A 17,859-nucleotide genomic window follows, 5' to 3' on the forward strand; every position below is an offset into this window, starting at 1 on the left:
GCAGGAAGTAAAACCAAACATGACACACACGGTGAGTATATCAAAATAAAACAGGAAACACTAAACGATTAAAACAAGGAATATAACAGAAAACCCCAAAACCTAGAAACCAAAATCCTTTATACAAAATCAGAACCAATATAGAGCACTAAAGGATGCATTACAAGATAGTCTTGAGTCCCAGGGCCTCTGGGCACAGAGCCAGACCGTGACAGCAGCGTTAGTGAGAACAAAGCAGTGAATCAGAGAAATAAAACGTTGTTTTCTGATTGTTTCACGGCGGTTATGTTCTAAAGCACAAATAAATGTCACGAGAACCGATACTTCGGTACTAAGTCAATGCCAAAATTCTGAAAATGTGACTGTACTCTTTTCTCTCTCTCGACACACCCTATTTTGGCTGCTAACAGCTACCGTTAACTTGCTGTCGTCCTGCCGATTTCAACACAGGAGGTGCCATTGCATTATGATGCGTTCAGATTCTATTCAGTAAAAATGAGTATTGAGCGAAGGTAAATTCTTTCATGATGTATTCAAATGTAAAATTGTAAAATGTAGTTTTTGGCGAGAAACTTGAATAAATCCAGTTGTTTGAAGGAGATGTTTTCATAGCAATATGAAATAGATAATGGAGAGGGAATTATGACCTGTTTATCTTCCTAACAAAACCCTGTATGCAAATGGTAATGGAGTGTTGAAGTACATGGTATTTATTGTTTTACTTTTGCTTTTTACCGTGGTATCGAATTGATATTGAGAATTGTGGAATTTAACTTATTACCTCCACTAAGGCCGAAGGCCTAGGAAGGAGGTTAAGTTTTCACCGACGTTGGTTTGTTGATTTGTTGGTTTGTTGGTTTGTTGTTTTGTTGGTTTGTTGGTTTGTCTGTTTGGAGGATTACTCCAAAAGTCTGTGATGGATCTGAATGAAATTTTTTGGAGGGGTGGGATGTGGCACAATGAACACTCCTTTAGATTTTGATGGCGATCGGGGGGGAGGTGAGGGGGGAGGGCAGCGATGTACATGAAACCTACCTTGGCAGAGGTCTGCGCTCTCCGAGTGCACTTCTAGTTACTTATTGGTATCAACTACTACATTTCTGGTACATCCCTACACACAACTAACTCCGCACAACCCTGTGGGAAGGTGTTGCGTTGCCGGATTTTGAATGAATGCAACCAAAGTGTATTGTTTCATCCTGTCTGCTGTAGATCAGCGCTGCTCTCGGTCAAACTACAGACAGAAGACAGTAAAGCAGTGGGAACATTGGAGCACATGCACATAAAAACTCGTTCTCATCCGTCAAATATGGCCGCTATCTGACAGCGCTAAAGGGGAACTTGTGCCTCGGTATCAGATGTCGAGGGGCGTGACAAAGCAGGCGGTATTCGACGACCTGAATGGGCTGCACATGCATGCACGCTGTTGTCGGTTGGTCATAAGTGAAGATTGAGAGGGATTATGTTTGTATCAGTCTTTACATCGATTTTTAGGAAATTCCTGCATATAAAGGAAGTGAGTACTAATACTCAGCCCAACCTGCGAGTAGTCAATATGTCTGTCAAGCTTCTTGAACCAAATATTTGGGTGTTAATTTCACTGATTTCACAGTGCCACTTTAGAGTGTGACCGAGATTTTATGCAGAATGACCAAAAATAGCAGCATTGATCATTTTTTATTATACATTCGGTGTTTATCTGTATCCAAATGGAGCCGAGGCGGTGCCTGTTCACTCCCTGCTTTCAAGTTCTTAAATGCTATGTTAATGCAGGTCCTGCATTCACTCATATCTTGCTTTCCATTGGCTTGCCTACTGCAATTTGCTGCTAATGGTCCAACTCCCCCACCCCCACCACCACCCCCACCCCCTTTCCTTTCCGACTCTCTTTCTCTCAGTCACTCTTTCTCTCTCTTTCCAGCCTTGAGGCGTCCCGTTTCAGCTCCTTCGCTTTCAGTCACAATGCTGTGGAGAGGGTGAATGGGTGGGGGGGGCATTTAAGAGAGCAGTAGGTGGGAGTGGAGTCTGACCGCAGAGGGTCTACTGTTTAAGAGAAAGGGGAACTCACTCACTCTCTCTGCCGCTCTCTGTCTCTCTCTCTCTCTTCTCTCTCTTCTCACTGGCTGTACAACATCAGCCGGCTCTCTAGGTAGACTCGAGTAAACACTCTAAGAGAACAGGGAGAGGAGGGAAGATGACAGAGCTGTCAGCACTCTGAGAGATACACTCTGGTGAGAACATTTGTCAGGTCTGGCTGATAAGACGCTCCTCAACACTGCTTCTGCTTACATTTTCTAATCAGTGGAGAAGCTGTGAGCACTGTGTGTGTGAGAGGTAAGTCATCTTCTTTACCTGCATGGAGCCAGTGTGTGTTTGAATGGGAGCAGAATGAATGGGCTGATGGCTTTAATTGAGATAATTGAAAAAAAAAATGAATTGCAAAGCTTGACAACTTTATAACTTCATTCTTTCTGCTTTTTTTTTTACCCCACTTTTATATAAGTTTAACTTTATGGAGGAATTATTTCTGTTTTAGTAATTTTTCTGAAATGCACTGTCATGCTTTCTCTGTTGATTCTAATTGTTTAATCTACAAAATATCATAAAAAAAATGTTAATTGATAATTATGAGAGTGACATCTTCAAATTACTTATTTTGTCCAAAAGCCCAAAATATTAAGTTAACAATGATATAAACATGAATAAAATCCTCCCATTTGAAAAAACAATCAACATTTGACATTTTTGCTTGATAAATGTCTCAAATTATTAATTAAATTAAATTGATTGTCAAGAAATCAACTAACTCGCTAACCCACCGTGTGGATATTATATATTCCCACCTCCAGTGAAGAATGTCGGTGATTTTAGCAATAAAAACATCATTTCCATTCATTTATGCAGCTTCTCTAATTCATCCCTTCGGGGGACTGGCTGAATTGTGCTTTTACTGACTGCTACTGGATGCCAATTATGTTTTTTCTGTGAAAGTTTTTACCTCTTGTTGGCTATTTCATGTTTATTAGCAGAGCAGTTAAAAAAGAGTAATGTCTTAAGAGATGGAAGTCTGTGATGGTGATAGGATAACAGGAGATAAAATGGGTAGGGTTAGTGCGAGTGTGTCCGTATGTATGTGTGTGTGCATGCTGCGTGCCGTAGTAGCTCCATTTGTACACTTTATGGCTGCCAGCAGACAGTGTGTAACCCAGGAGACAGACAGCTGCTCTGTATTAGATTCTGCTGGTTGGTTCCTCTCCCAGATGTCCAGCGTACACACTGCCAATCACTCCATGTGCTTTCCCAGTCTCCTATCTTTAGGTCAGCTCTCATGTGTTTGTCAGTTGTGTCCCACACGGAGACTGCAGAGAGACAAACAGACAATGTGAAATAAAGGATGTTTGATGGATCAGTAAATAGGCTGGTATTCACTGATATGGGTGTTTGACATCATTTCTGGAGTGCTGCAAAGTGCTCTCAATGTTTACTGTCCATCAATTTCATAAAACAAATTGTAAGAATTAAAGCGAGCTGGTGTAACTTTTGGTAAACAGCAGCCTCTGTGGCCACAAGTGTCAATTACGGGTGAATGGTAAACACTTAAAATGCAGTGTAACAGTAGCACAAGTAAAGAAGAGTCATAAGTAATGCTACCGAGTCAGCGACCAGACTCAGGAGGATCAGTTACACAGCAGTGTCTGTCTAAAGTTTCCTAAGATTAGTCACCAGCTCCTGGTCATATACCAGACCAAAGTCAGGCTGCATGGAGCAACCCCTCCCTGACTGTACTGAATTGAATTGAGAGGGTGCGTTTTACCGCTTATGATTTCAACTTTTAATCGTATGAAAATGAATGTAGTGTTTGTCCTTTAAAGATTTCTCACTTTTTAGCATCCCATCTTATTCTGACAGAGTGAGAAAAGCCTCCAAATCGGTGTCTAGACCAGAGTTGAATTCTCCACTGAAAGCTGTACTTCTTTAGCAGGATTTATTGCAGGGTTCACAGATTTACACTGTATACCCCTGAAGCTGTTTGCGAAAAATCGTATCCTCATGGTGCCTGATATTGGGACCCCATATGTATATCTTAGCGAGAGGAGGTGGGGAGGGAGGAAGAGGAGAGTCAGAGAGGATGGGTGTGGGTGTGTACGGAGATATGAGGTGGGCTGTGATGGAGGAGACCCACAGGATACCAGGGCAGCGTCTGCTGGATGGTAATTGTGTATGATGAGGAGATGCAGACATAATGGAAGAGGCTTGCTGAGTTTCATTCGCTGTGACTTCACGTTTACCGGTTCACTCAATCCATCTGAAATATCTCTTGGAAGATTTGTCTAATTTTGACTAATTTCACAATTTAAGGATATAATACGAACATGTGTTTCACATACTGGTAATTTCTGCTGTCCGATCATCGGCAGCAGTGCAGCCTTGGTGCATTAATGTTTCATGATGCTTTGGCTACGCATACGAGTAGCCACTGACAGTGACACTCGGCATAACGATGAGTGGGAAACAGGCCTTTGTTTGGACAGCTGTTAGCTCCCAACGCTCCGCGCCCCACAAAGCTCTCTGAGAGGGTGACTGTCTTTAACCCCACTTAGCTCCTTCACTGGTGATTGAAAGCAAACCGTAATCGTGGGTATTCCACATGAGCCATACTGGGTAAGACTCAGGAGAGATGCAGAAATGTTTAATTCAGGCTGATCCAGACTCTCTCATTGTCGCCTCCTCTCATGCCCTTCCCTTTGTCTCTCTTCTTCAACATGAATCACTGGTTTGTGTTTAAATATTGTGGTGTTCAGTGAAATTTAGCCAGACATCCCATTACATTTATGAGAACATCTTTGGATGATTTCACCTGGACTGTTCTGCACAGTTTATATGACCACCTGTGGTCCAGATGTTTCTCAGGACCTTGAATCTATTAAACCAAAAGACACATTGAGCACAGTGCAACTTAAGGTCTAATGTTAAGAGAGGATAGTCGAACAGAAATCCCTTCCTGAGGTATAGATATTAAAACAGAGATTTGTGGTTTTGGTGACTTTTCCTCAAGCAGCTCAGAATTTTGATTTGTCCAATACTTTTTTGACACCAAATACATAAAAAATTAATGATGACATTCCCATCAACCTCATTGAGTTTTAGTCATAGAAGTCACTCTCTTTTAACAAGACATATCTGAATGAAGCTCATTTTAGGAAAATCGGATTAAGGAAGAGTATCCCATCTTCTCCGATTCTAAGGTTCTTGGCTGAACTTGAAGGATCGCATCAAAGGGTAGTGTGTCTTTGTTGTTCAACTAAATATTTGTAAGGCACCAATGAGTGTACTATCCCCACTAAAGTCACCACAGTCATTTTCCTGTGTCCCACTCAGGCCCAGTCAGATTAGTCATCACCACAGAACAAAGACCCCCCTCAAAGAAATCCAGTGTTTTAAAGCATTCCAGATGGTTTCTAATGTTCCTCCGATGCTAATGTGTGACGGGAAAAAAGAGTGGAAGTCTTGGAGCTGTGGGATCCGGGATGCCTTTGTATTGCCCGGCCCTCCATTGGAGGCATCCAATAGATGAACACATGTGGTAGACACTTCGCGCTGACACTTTGCCTCCACCAGTGACCTCGCACATTGGAATGCATGAGCCATAATGTTCTTGGAACAAGATGGGGGCCCTTTTGAGAGGGGCAGACAATTTAAATTGGGGAAAATGGTAAAAAACCGGGGAAGCCAATGAAGAGCCGACCCCGGGGACCGGGGTCATTAGGCTCATACAAGTGTCTGAATGGAAGGCACTCCCAATTTGGACACGCAACACGCTCCGGGCTTTCATCACAGACAAGGACAAACAGATGTCCGGGTATCACAGCCAACACGCTCGTTTCCATTTATAGTGGAGAGAAAAAAAAAATCCTTTCCATCCTGTTTGAATGGAAGCAACCAATAAACCTCCAGTGTAAAGTGCTGAAATATGCAGTCTTTGAAAGGCCTTGCAAAGTCCTCTACATGGTTACTCAGCATTCTTTGGACTTTATCAAGAAATCTCTCCCTCCAATGTCTGAATTTATCGTTGTAGTCACTTTACGACTCAAACATCTCAGATATTCCACATAGAGAGGGTGGGGGTTTCTGTTCTCTAGATTGAAAATGGTTTCGTTTGGTACAAAAAAAGCAAATAATGTTGGTTGCTTTCAGTCTGAAGGTCAAGGGATTCATGCTTTCTGATGAATTTCCACACTTCTCTATGTTACATCTGCTGTTGGTGCCACTTGAGAAAATACACTGGTACCATTTCCATGTTCAAAAGTTCACAAGCGAGTGACGAAATAAGCCAGCCAAACGCTCTCTGGAGATTGAGGGGAGATTGTGCTCTCACCTTGCAGCTGATTACCTGAGAGGGAAGGTGTTAGTTACACGGTAAGCTTAGACGAGTCCCAGAAGTCAACACCAATACCTCTGTGTAGCATTACGACACAGGCAGGCAGCCGGGTACAAGCCACATTTTTATAGTAATTGTGGTGCAGCGTGAAAGCTGAGGGGAGGAAGTAGGTAGAACGGAGGGCTACGCAATTACAAGTGTCTGGAGAAAACAGCAGGTGGATGTGCTGTAAAGGCTGTATGAGGCTGCCAAGTCTCCACACCACACAGGGGTTAGGCTAATAAACAGTAGGTCACCAGCACCCAGCATGTTAAAAAGCTCGTGAACAATGACTAGCTTCCAACCTCTCCATCTGGACCCAGCGAGAACAGCAGTGCAAGACGGAGGCGCCGCAGGGGGACGGGCCATAAAGAATATCGATGGGCCTCAGGGCGAGCCGCGAGTCAAATCACAATGCAGTAAAAACTAAATTGAGATTTGACTGTCTGCTGTGCGATTGACCCAGTGAGCGCTCTCGTTCGCTCCACATTTGTTTTCTCTGTATCTCGGTGTCAAAGTCGGAAATTGGTTTTGGTTGAAGAAATAGACTTTTTTGGTGCGGTATCAGTCAAACATGTCAGCTCTGGCTCCAAAGCACTCTGGCGGTTCTGTGTGCGCGATAGGGCTCAGCCTTGGCAGAGCGCTCTCTCCAAGTACCCAGATAAGTGTTTCTGCCGGTATCTCAGATCCAGCCTCCCTCGTCTGCCTTATCAGCCATGAACACACTAACCCCCACCACTCCCCCGCTATCTGTGTCATCAGACCCAATGGGGTCACAGCCGAGAGCCAATGAGCACAGTCTCGGTTTGATGAAACAGCCTCCTTTTCATCCATCAAAAAGAGAGTATTCCCCATTTCACATCTGTTTAGCAAGTCAAATTATTATTAATTTTTTACCATCTGGGAAATAATGATAGAGTGTTGTAGTGGAAATATTGATATGCTTTATTGATTTTACGTCAGTGCCTTCAGTCAGATTTGTGAGGTGTGAGAGGGGATAGAAAGATTTTATTCGTCAAAGGCAAAGAACTTTTGTCAAAAGTTGAATATAATTATAGTAATTGCATACATACCTCAGTGAAAATGATTCTCTAATTCTATTGGGGCATCCTAAGTAATTGTATTTACAATAAAGTGTCAATCGTAATTCAAATCAGATTTCAAAATAAGACTTTAAAGCATTAATAATATTTTCTTTGGCCTCTTGGGGTTAGCAGAACAATCAGTAAACACATTACTGACATATTGTCATCTCATAAAGTAGTCGTAGATTACGTGTTTAGGGCTGCAGTTTATGATTATTATCATTCATTTCATTGTTTAAAGGCATGATTGGTAATCTTTTACATAACATTTTTAGTTATATTTGTTGAAATTCTCATTACATCCTGACAGTAATCAATAATCAAATGCTCTGACAAAAAAGAAAAGAAAAAAAGAAATCCGGTATCTGTGGCTGTTGCAAGACTGTAATAATAAACCCGTCCAATCATTTCAATCGGCCTGAATGCTACCTGCCTGTCTACCTGCCTACCTGCCTGCGAGCGCTCTGCCCTTGCACGTCACTTCCACCAGCTGCTAACTTGACAGCTGTTCATACTAACAATAGCCGTGTTCGCCGTTCACATTCATAATGATAATTTTGGGGAAGTGGTTTAGGAGGGAGGCCTGAAGAGACAGACTGTCAGTGTTGCCAATTTGGCAACTTTCTCTTTATTTAGTGTCTTTTGGAGCCAGTGCTGCTAAACACTTTCATTGGAAAAGAGTTGGCAACACTGTCTGGGTTTTTTGGTTTTGATAATTAAAAAAATCTGGTGTACTCTTGCAGGTTTCTCAAAGGTTACCTTCCCAATCTTTAATCTGCAAATTATTTTCTCAATTATTCCATTAAAGTGTGATCTAAAATATATCAGAAGGTTGTGAATAATGCTGCAAGTTGACATATTAAAATATTAAAGTTTGTTCTGACCAACACTCCAACACTTAAAGACTAACAGGCGAGAGGCTAACAGTGTCCTGTCGTCCCGGGGGATGATAGAACATGTTTGGGACGCAATGAACTCACAATTGACACGTCCAGAGGACGCACCCTATTTTTTCCTTGATAATGCTACATCCCAGGTGAAATCGGCAGCTAGTTAACGTTACCTGTTAGCTCCGTGCAGGTCTGTGCTTCTTACCGGCTGCTAACAGCTAACGTTAACTAGCTGTCGTCCTGCCGATTTCAACACAGGAGGTGCCGTTGATTTACATTATGATGCATTCAGGCTCTATTCAGTAAAACTCAGGCGAAGGTAAACTCTAATGTTATCATGAAGTGTTCCGATATAATCTTGTAAAATGTTGTTTTTGGTGAGAAACTTGAATAAATACAGTTGTTTGAAAGACATATTTTCACAGCAATATAAAATAATAGAGAGAGAAATATGACCTGTCTAACAAAAAACGGTATGCAAACGGTAATAAAGGAGTGACGGTTGAAGTACATGGGATTTATTGTTTTACTTTTGATGTTTTACCATATTATCCAATTGGTATCTAGAATCGTGGAGTTTCACTCGTATTGATATTGACTACTATATTTATGGTATTGTGACATCCCTAATCAGAAGATCGGCGGTTCAGTCCACATGTCGAAGTGTCCTTGGGCAAGATACTGAACCCCAAATTGCTCCTGACTGCTGAGCCATTGGTGTGTAACTGAGTATCTAGATTAAATCCTGATGGGCAGGTTGGCACCTTGTATGGCAGCCTCTGCCATCAATGTTTATGTTTGAATGTTGACATGTAGCGTAAAGCACTTCTGAGTGATCATAAGACTAGAAAAGAGCTATAAAAATGCAAGTCCATTCACCATTGACGTATGCAGAGTCGGTTTTCTGCTCACCTGGCAAGTGTAAGTCCAGTATTCACGTCCTTTAAGCTTTGATTTGTCACCACCAAAGAAAAGACTCTGTCTCTTTTAAGCTGCTAGATGTTCCTCTTTCGTCTCCAGCTACAGCTAGTATGGTACTGAGCAGGTAGTGTACAGTGGGTTTATCGGAGCTTTCTACCAACTAACAACAGTAGTGGGCTGTAAAACCAAAACAATGAGCTGAAAGAGGCTAAAACGCTCCATAGAGCTGAGAGGAGCTGCAGAGTCAGGTAATAATCTTCTGTATCTTTGTCACTACAGGTGACACCTTTCACATTGTACATAGTCATTTGTTCCATTGTTATTGTAAAATAGAAAATATAGATTACAGCCGCTTTATGGGTCAAACATCAAATATCCAAGGCTGCATATACTATCATCTTAAAAACAGCAGTTCGGTGAGACTGAACCAGAACGATGAGCTGAAGAAGTTTGTCACTATGAGTAACTTCCACATTACACTCATTCATTGGATCCATTGCTGATATAGAAATATTAAATAGTGCAGCTTTAAATTCACCATTAAAGACAAAATAAACTCGATGGGACAGAGATTTTGCAATAATGAAGCTTAAAACATATCCAACTAATCTATGAGGCTGGTTCCATGACCTCAGAAAGGACAGATGTTTCAGCTCAGATCATATTTGTATTGGCCATTCATGTTGGTCTGTGAAACATGTGCTGACCTGCCGCACCCAACCTGCTTTTGAAATATACATCTGTCAGACAGAAGCTGGCAGATTTTCCAGAGGAGGAGCAGACTGAGGGGAAGCTTGTCTTCTCCCAATTAGCTGTGTCCTAATGTCACGGCCCGACCACATACCTGCTGAGTTGTTTCCTTCACATGAAATGAGTCGAAACTGATTGCCTCTTTGTCTTGTTTTCGAACACTGCATCTCTTCAGCCATTAAGCGAGCAATTTAATTCTTTATTCTGCCGTTGGGGTTTTTGTGTAGTTCAGCACAACAGTGACGGCTGCGTCGGTCATAAAAGAGCAGAAAGAGAAAGACGGCGTGTGTCTTCCAGAGCGTGAGGTGATAAAATTTGAAAAACCTTTCTCTGACAAGCAACAACGGTGCCATCGATCGTGCGTTGAGCAGTCAACCCAAGCCGTGCCTCTTCCTGGAAATTCATTTCTGTGTTTGATGATTATAACTCACAACCATAGTGCTGTCCTCAGCAACTCACTATCTTATGTGGCTATGACCTTGGTAGAGATACAGGATCCAAATCAATATTCACCTGCTCTAGCTCAGGACATGTGTGGGAGGTTTTCTTTCACCTTGCAGGCAAGTTGATTGTGATAAAAATGTTTATCAGCAGATTCCAGTTCTAGTGGATTTGTGGTTATTTGGATTATGAGCTCTTTAAAGGTGCAATGTGTGAGATCTGGCCAGCATTTTAGTTTATGTGAAGAATGTGAAGAGGTTACAGTGTTGATGTTACGTCAAAGACGTCTATGTATTGTGTTGCAGAGATATCTACTGAAATGAGCATTCTAACCAGCTAGCCCCGGCCCGTCCTGTCTTGTAATACCGCTTGTTCCTCTGAGAAGTGATAGTGAGTCACTGTAGCGTCCAGTCTGCCCTCAGTCCAACATGAGAGGACCAAGAAGAAGTAGAGTTGCCCCGAGGGCTTGTTATACCCCCACGACAACGTAGTTGGGGGTATATAGCGCTCCGCGTGTCCTTCCGTCCGTCCGTTCGTGTGTCGTGTGTCACACTTTTGTTTCCGGAGTAGAACTCGAAAACTGTTTAACTTAGGAACTTAAAATTTGGTATGATGGTTGACAGTGTGGTGTAGTTGTGCCTTTTGGGGGTTAGAAGCCCAGGTTGCCCATAACTTTTAAAATGTTTCCAAAAGGGCAAAACCTTTGGCCCTACTTTAGTAGGGGTCAAGCAGTGAGCGGGGTAATGTGAGCCATGCTCACTTTTGCCTTGTTAATCACGTTGAAGGTACAGGGTCCGTGTATATTTTGTTAGTTTGTTTAGTGGCTGTATATTTTTGTTTTGTCCTCCCTGCTGCCGGGAGACTGCTATTCCGGCAGGAGGGCGGGTGGCGGTTAACCATTAACTGAAGGTCCGTCTCCCGGAGCCGCCGCCCACCCTTCGCAGGGAGGACGAAACGAAAATACGAGTCGTTGTTTTCTCGTTTCTTTCACTTTGGATTTAATCCAATAGACAAACTATCAAAACGTACACGACCCGTACAGCCCCCGATTAGTGTCACAGTAAACACACAGATGGCTAATGTTAACCACAGGCCGACACCACACGTGAAGATTCTAAAATAGCGGTGTTATTTTGACCGCCACACGTTTTTTTTTTTTATAACTGATGACTGTAAATGTAGATTGTATGGACCCAGTGGAGTAGAAGAGGTGAAATGCTATTCAGCCCCCTATTGTTTTGGAGCATGTAACCAGGCATTACACATTGCACCTTTTAAAGTGTGATTTCATGATTCTTGACATGGTAGTGAGTGTCCGTGACAGAGGCCCATTTCCTGGTCACTTTCCCCTTGTTACAATGTGACAGTATCTCAAGGTGAAAAGAGCCCCAGACAATAACCCTTCATTCAGTCCCTTATACCAGCGACCCAGATTTGGATACTGTACCAAAGAAGGCAAGCTGAGTTTTTGTCATGGTGACCTACAAAACTAGGCAAGCTTGATAAATTCTTCAGAAATGAAAAGAAAGCATGTGCATCCTATCAGACCTGTTTAACATACAGTCCTGGGACTTGAGTTGTAGTCGTTGAATATTTACAGCATTTACACACCGAGGGGGGGGGGATGCTGCTTCATTATTCAGTTTGTTTGTTGTAGAGTTATCAGGCGGCTGCTGCGTTTGTCTGTTCACACTCGCTGCTGCCATTATCCACTGATAGTTAGCAAATCGTTCTTGTCCTTTCGTTAAAAGCACCGACTGCACATGTTGGTTTGCTTTTAAATGACCTACCTACCACACGTGCTGCTGATAACACTCGCCTTTCTTTTGTGCCCAAATAAATTGCATTTTCTTCTTCAGAACGGCCGTACAGATAACCACTGCTTACCGAGCAATAGTTTTCCTTTTGATTTATCTTGGGCCTGCCATATGGCAGTCTCAGCAAAGGTGAACTACAGTAGCGACTATATGTTTCAACATGGGGGCCTGTCTGAGTTGGAAAAGAAGCTTATGATATCTGCAACCCTCCCCAGACAGAAAGTGTGCTCATCAATCTCTCAACCAACTGAAAGTAAGACCTGTGTCTAAAAGGAGGAAAGGATAACACTGGTAAAGTAATCAGCCACCGGGGATTGATTTATTTCCATTGAAAGAAGCTCTGTTCGAATGCAAGATCAATGTTAAGTGATAGACTACTGTATAAGACAGATCTTTGCATGCCATGTTGCGTGTGGGGGGGGTATTCAGTAGCTTATGGGGATTTGTGCCGACTGGACTGTCCTAGTTTCACTCTTATCTTGATCCCCTTGGTCCTTCCTTGTGTGAAATAAACGCATTCTCTTGATTTACCGAAGGTTTCTTGACTTGCTCAACAAGGAAGCTAAAAAAAAGGGGGACATGCTGGAAAACACTTGTTCTTGTAAGGAAGGAGGGAGTTACTGGAGTGTTTTTTACATTACATTAATGGGAAAATCAGGGAAGTATGAGAAGACGTATGTAAAGAGGCACCTCTGTGGATTGTCTGGACTCTTTGAATGTCTCTGTTTCTTCTGGCATGTGCACATGAAGGAGTATCAGCTTTCGTTGGAAGGTTTGTGCATACCACTAACATGCATGTTGCACACGTAATGTATATGGATCGTTGATGTTAAGGCGAGACACTGCAGGGAAAAAACATTGTTTTTATTATGCACTGATCAATTTTAAGAGTTTGGGCTATTCCATAACATGGAAGAAAACATCCAAAATACACATTTAGGTGTTTATTTTACTGCGTTGTCTATTTGCGTCTGTGGATTTCTTCTAAATTCACCAAAAGCTAGCATTAGATAATGCCTCATTTTCATAGTTCAACATAACATTTCAGAAAAGTTGTAATACAAAAAGTAAATGTCTTCATGCAGGTAATCAGTGGGGGGAGTTTCAGAGTGACATCTATTAGTTAAAGATTTTTACTTGCCTATTCACCTGTAAAGTCTTCAAAATGTATGGAATTTTACAATCATCTTTAAAGGCCGTTTTCTCTCAGACTCTGAGCCAGAAATCTCCACTTCAGCAGCACTTACATCCACCAAACTTTCCAGTTTCATTACTATCTATATTCTGAAGGTTTCTACTGAGCTGTTTGTTCATATGTCATTCATAGCCTGATTTATACAACATTTTATTCCTAAAAACATGGTGACAATTGATTTTTTTATGGCTGTTGACAGTATTTTCTCATTTATGGAGTGATAAAAAGAGATATCCAAAATTCCCTCTGTAAAAACCTTTGACTCTAATATGTCAACAAAATGAAACAAGAATATTGAACCTGGCTTTATCCAATCCCAGATTACACTTTCTGGATGTTAGCACATATTTAATAAGATAATGCCTCATTTGCGTATTCAAACATAACATTTCTGAAAACTTGTAATACAAAGAATAATTGTCTTAATGTAATTAATCAACTGAGGAAGATTCATGGTAATATATATTAGCCAAAATGTGTACCCTATTCCCCTGGGGGTGAATAATGCATGTTTTAATGAGACTGTCCTGATACAGACCCTGATGAAGATTGTTCTGTAAACTACAAGTGTTGCTAGAGTTTGCCCTCCTCACCAGAGAAAAGATCACACATTTAAAATAATCTATGTTAATGTTTTCCTCCGTTAACAACAAGCAACCTTATAAGGCTATATACTTCTCTAGGGACGCACATAAACAAATGTGTTCAGGGCTCTATTTTGAGACATCCTTGCAGCTGTTTCTTTTATATTTGAACAGATTTGTATTTTTTAGTAGTTCATTTGTTTTCCATTTTGAACCTGCCTCCTGGCAGGAGTTGGATCAACCGATCAGCTTGTTTGATGCTCAGGTCCGCAGGTTGAATTGTTGAGTTGATATATAGACCAACAGAGACGTTTATGTGTTTCTGTAAAACCAGAATTTCAACCTTTTGGTTGTGCAAATAAGCGGCGTGACGTTGTTATAAAGCCACAGAACCTCTGAGGGAGGAGGTCGGTGTGGATTGGGGTGGTTGTGCATTTCACACATCTTTTATATCCTATATCCTAACTTTAACTAAATAGTTTTAGTCGCTTAAACTTGACCAAACCTCAACCATAGAAATCAGAAAACTATCACATGGACAATTTCAAATGGATTTTGGAAGGCAGTGAAAAATTGTGTTGTGTTAACAGTGGCACCAGATCAGAAAACGCTCAATTGGGTCCATTTTAAATGACAAATAATACTGTAGCTAGGTTGGTGTATTTCAGCCCAGTCGACGGAAAAAATGTTGGCATTGTACATTTCTGCAAACCACGGATATGTTGATTGTGGACGTTTTTGCATTAGATCAGAGCAAGTGACGTAGTATATGGAGCGACCGTTATTGAAAGTTACATGGTTGGATATCGAGGGTGGATGGGAGTGGTGGACAGGTCAAACCAACACAGGACTTTCACCAGGAGGCCGCTATTGTTGTCTCGTGTGAATCTAAAAACGAACGTTGACTTCACGCTTGTTACGTAACGTTACACAAGAAAGTCCGCTGAGGGCGGTTGTGATTTATTTACGGTAGATACGTTATTTTAACACGAACCATGATCTTTCTTTGTAACCTTAACCAAGTAGTTTTGTTGCCTAAACCTAACCAATCATTTCACAACGTTAACCACGTGGCATTGTGCGTTTCTGAAAGCGTGATATGAGGCTGATATAAAACATGTTAATGAAGCGTATTTTTGGTTCAGAAACATCGACATTCAAAGTATCCGTGTTTTTTTCTGTGTTGTATGTTTTGGTTTTAATAAATGTTTAGTGAATTGGTTGTTAAGAAGACCACAATGCATTGTTTTTTAGGGCTGGGGAGGTTTTCATTAAGGGTCAGGTCGCCGTTTAAGGTTGGTTGTTTGATTGGCGCACCCTGTCACTTTAATCCCGAAACAACAACACCATAAAATTAATTTAACATTCCCGACAGCAAGAGAGCCGATCGCTTTTGAAATGGGCGCCAACTGGATCTTTAAAGCATTTCCAGCTCTCCACTGTGTGAGGTATAAAACTTCAAGTGTTTTCCTCATTCACAACAGGGTCATTTAGATCAGTTGCACCAAAATGTGTGTGTGCCAGCAGGTTTCCCCTGGAAAAAATTCGCCTCACATTCGACCACAAGGCGGGCAACAAGCTTTGTTGCTGTTTGAGAAGCTAACTATACAGCAAAACCAAATGAGGGGATAACAAAGCAGCAGCAGTCAGATTGTATCAAGTCTGTGTCTACAGTGCCAGCAACCAGCTGCATTAGCATAGTGCCAGGGCCACAGGGTGCTCATGAAGGAGGTCCAAACAGAGGGATCAGCTCTGTGTTTCTCAGCGTCACACTCAGATTCTCTTATTGTGATTGTTCTGCTTCATATTAAAAGAGTGGTAGATGGCAGCTAAGAGGAGAAAAGGTCAAATCAGATTTCTTCTCAGAGTCTGTGGAAGTCTCTTCTTCTCCATCTATTTCGGAATAAAGCTGAGTTTTGTCAGAGCCACAGATTCTCAAACAAAGCGCACTTTGGTCTCTCAGGGTTGCCTCGCTCAGAGGTCCATGTGGAGAGCAGCCAGCCTTCAGAGTGAGAAAGCCAGCCATCCGCCCAGAACTAAAACCTTAGCAGCAACTCAAAGCAATTTTCTGGCTATTTTGTTGATTTAATCCCTAGTTTGTGATGCTTGGGCACAGCGGTGTGACTGTATCGGTGTGCGTGTGGATGTGCAATGTGTGACATAGTGTGTTAGAGTGAGACGGATGGTGGGGGTGGAGGGGTGGGGGTGCCGGGACCCCCGAGGGCCCAGATCCTCAGCGCTCCCATCAGCAAGCCACATTAGCACTTTTACAGTCTACCCATCATGGAGGCGCTCATCCCTGCCTGTCTAATCAGGGGGCTGGGGGGTGCAGGGTGCGTGTGTGTGTGTGTATGCGTGTGTGCGTGTGTGTGGGGGGGTTGTAGCCGTGGGATCCCTCCAAGCTGAGCTCATCTGTCAGCTTGCCTAATCACACGTCAGGCCGGGATGAGGAGACCCAGCACCTCTTCCTGGAATATTATCTGCTGACTGTCAGCCTCCCTGTTCCTGCACACATGAAAATGGCCGGTAAAGATGCCCTGTGTTTTTACCGCATCCACATCACTAAGCGACTAAGTCAGGTGTAGTGGAGAAAATGAAACCCTTTCATTCATATTCCACCGCAGGGCTGGACTATGCAATGTAGGCTTATCCAGACAGTTTCATGTTGGCTGCTAACCGCTGCTATTAACCTTTTGGAGCAGCCAAGGCACACATTGGCTTTAGTAGAGGTAGGAAATGATTGGTGTCAGCATCTCTGACAAGGTGGACTTAAAAAGTGTATTATATAAGACTCAGGCTGATCCAGACACTTTGCATGCATGGAATCTTTATTCATATTTTGTTCTCCCTTTTGGTTCCAGTAGTGGCAGGCCAGGAATTTGACTTTATGTCTCATCATCTTTCAGCATAAAAATAACTAGAAACAGGATTATTAGAGAAAAAATGCTTCAAGCAACATTTAACCTATCTGTATATTTAGTTTAACGCTAAGATTAAATGGCTAGAAAAACATGAGGTTTTAAGGCCGGCCAACCTCAGCACATTTTTCCAGCAGACCTTTTAAAAGACTCATGTTTCCAAAGAGTTTGGTGAAAGCGAAAAGAATCATGTTACAGGAATAACAGAAAAAACCCAGTGGCTGTCAGGAGAACAATCCGGGAATGCTGACCTGACTGTTTGCAGGTAGCAGGGGAAGTTTGTGCCGACCTCTGTGCTTTACAGGAAGCCCACAGATGGTAGAACCATACACCGGTATTAATCTGTCAGCTTGGGTTTTGCGGTCTGGACTGCAGACAAAAGAGGAGGCTCCCCACCGTGCAGGTGTTGCCGAGCTGTTCGTGGCAACCTGTCTCAACACGGTCAGAAAAAGAAAGCTTCAGATAGCCAAGGTCACACGCCACCTCTGCAGTATAGCTGCTGCTCTCGGGTCCTCGGAGGAATTGTGAGAAGAATGTCATCTGCTAAGTGTGTGTCTCCTCCTCGAAGAGCAGAGGGGCTAAAATGGGTCAGAGGCAGCAACAGGATATGGAGTGGTCCTTTGTTAGGGGCAACAGAAGAAGGTTAATTGCTTTCAGTGGGATACTGTAATATTTCAGTCCAGCCATGGCCCCCAGTGTGGATGTATGTGTTAATGAATATACCCTGAATGGCAAGGGCAAACCAGAAGAGTGAATATCCAACAGTATACTGAGTCGATTGCACTTTATGTGTTGAACATAAAGACATAATTAAGAACTATTTGACAAAGTTGGAAAGAA

The 17,859-nt window shown here is 42.3% G+C and overlaps 1 protein-coding gene across 3 annotated transcripts in view; it reads left to right on the forward strand.

The window, feature by feature from the left end:
- The first annotated feature begins 1,954 nt into the window (after positions 1-1,954).
- LOC119492558 (tenascin-like) overlaps positions 1,955-17,859 on the forward strand; it is a 59,015-nt gene continuing 43,110 nt past the window's right edge. The window contains exon 1 of one of the 3 annotated variants that reach the window (XM_037777076.1): positions 1,955-2,334. The gene's annotated coding sequence lies outside the window, so the exon portion shown is untranslated. The remainder of the gene's footprint in view (positions 2,335-17,859) is intronic. The other 2 variants (XM_037777077.1, XM_037777078.1) reach the window with 2 other exon arrangements.

Source organism: Sebastes umbrosus, chromosome 8 (genome assembly GCF_015220745.1).
Source record: "Sebastes umbrosus isolate fSebUmb1 chromosome 8, fSebUmb1.pri, whole genome shotgun sequence".
Taxonomy (NCBI): domain Eukaryota; kingdom Metazoa; phylum Chordata; class Actinopteri; order Perciformes; family Sebastidae; genus Sebastes; species Sebastes umbrosus.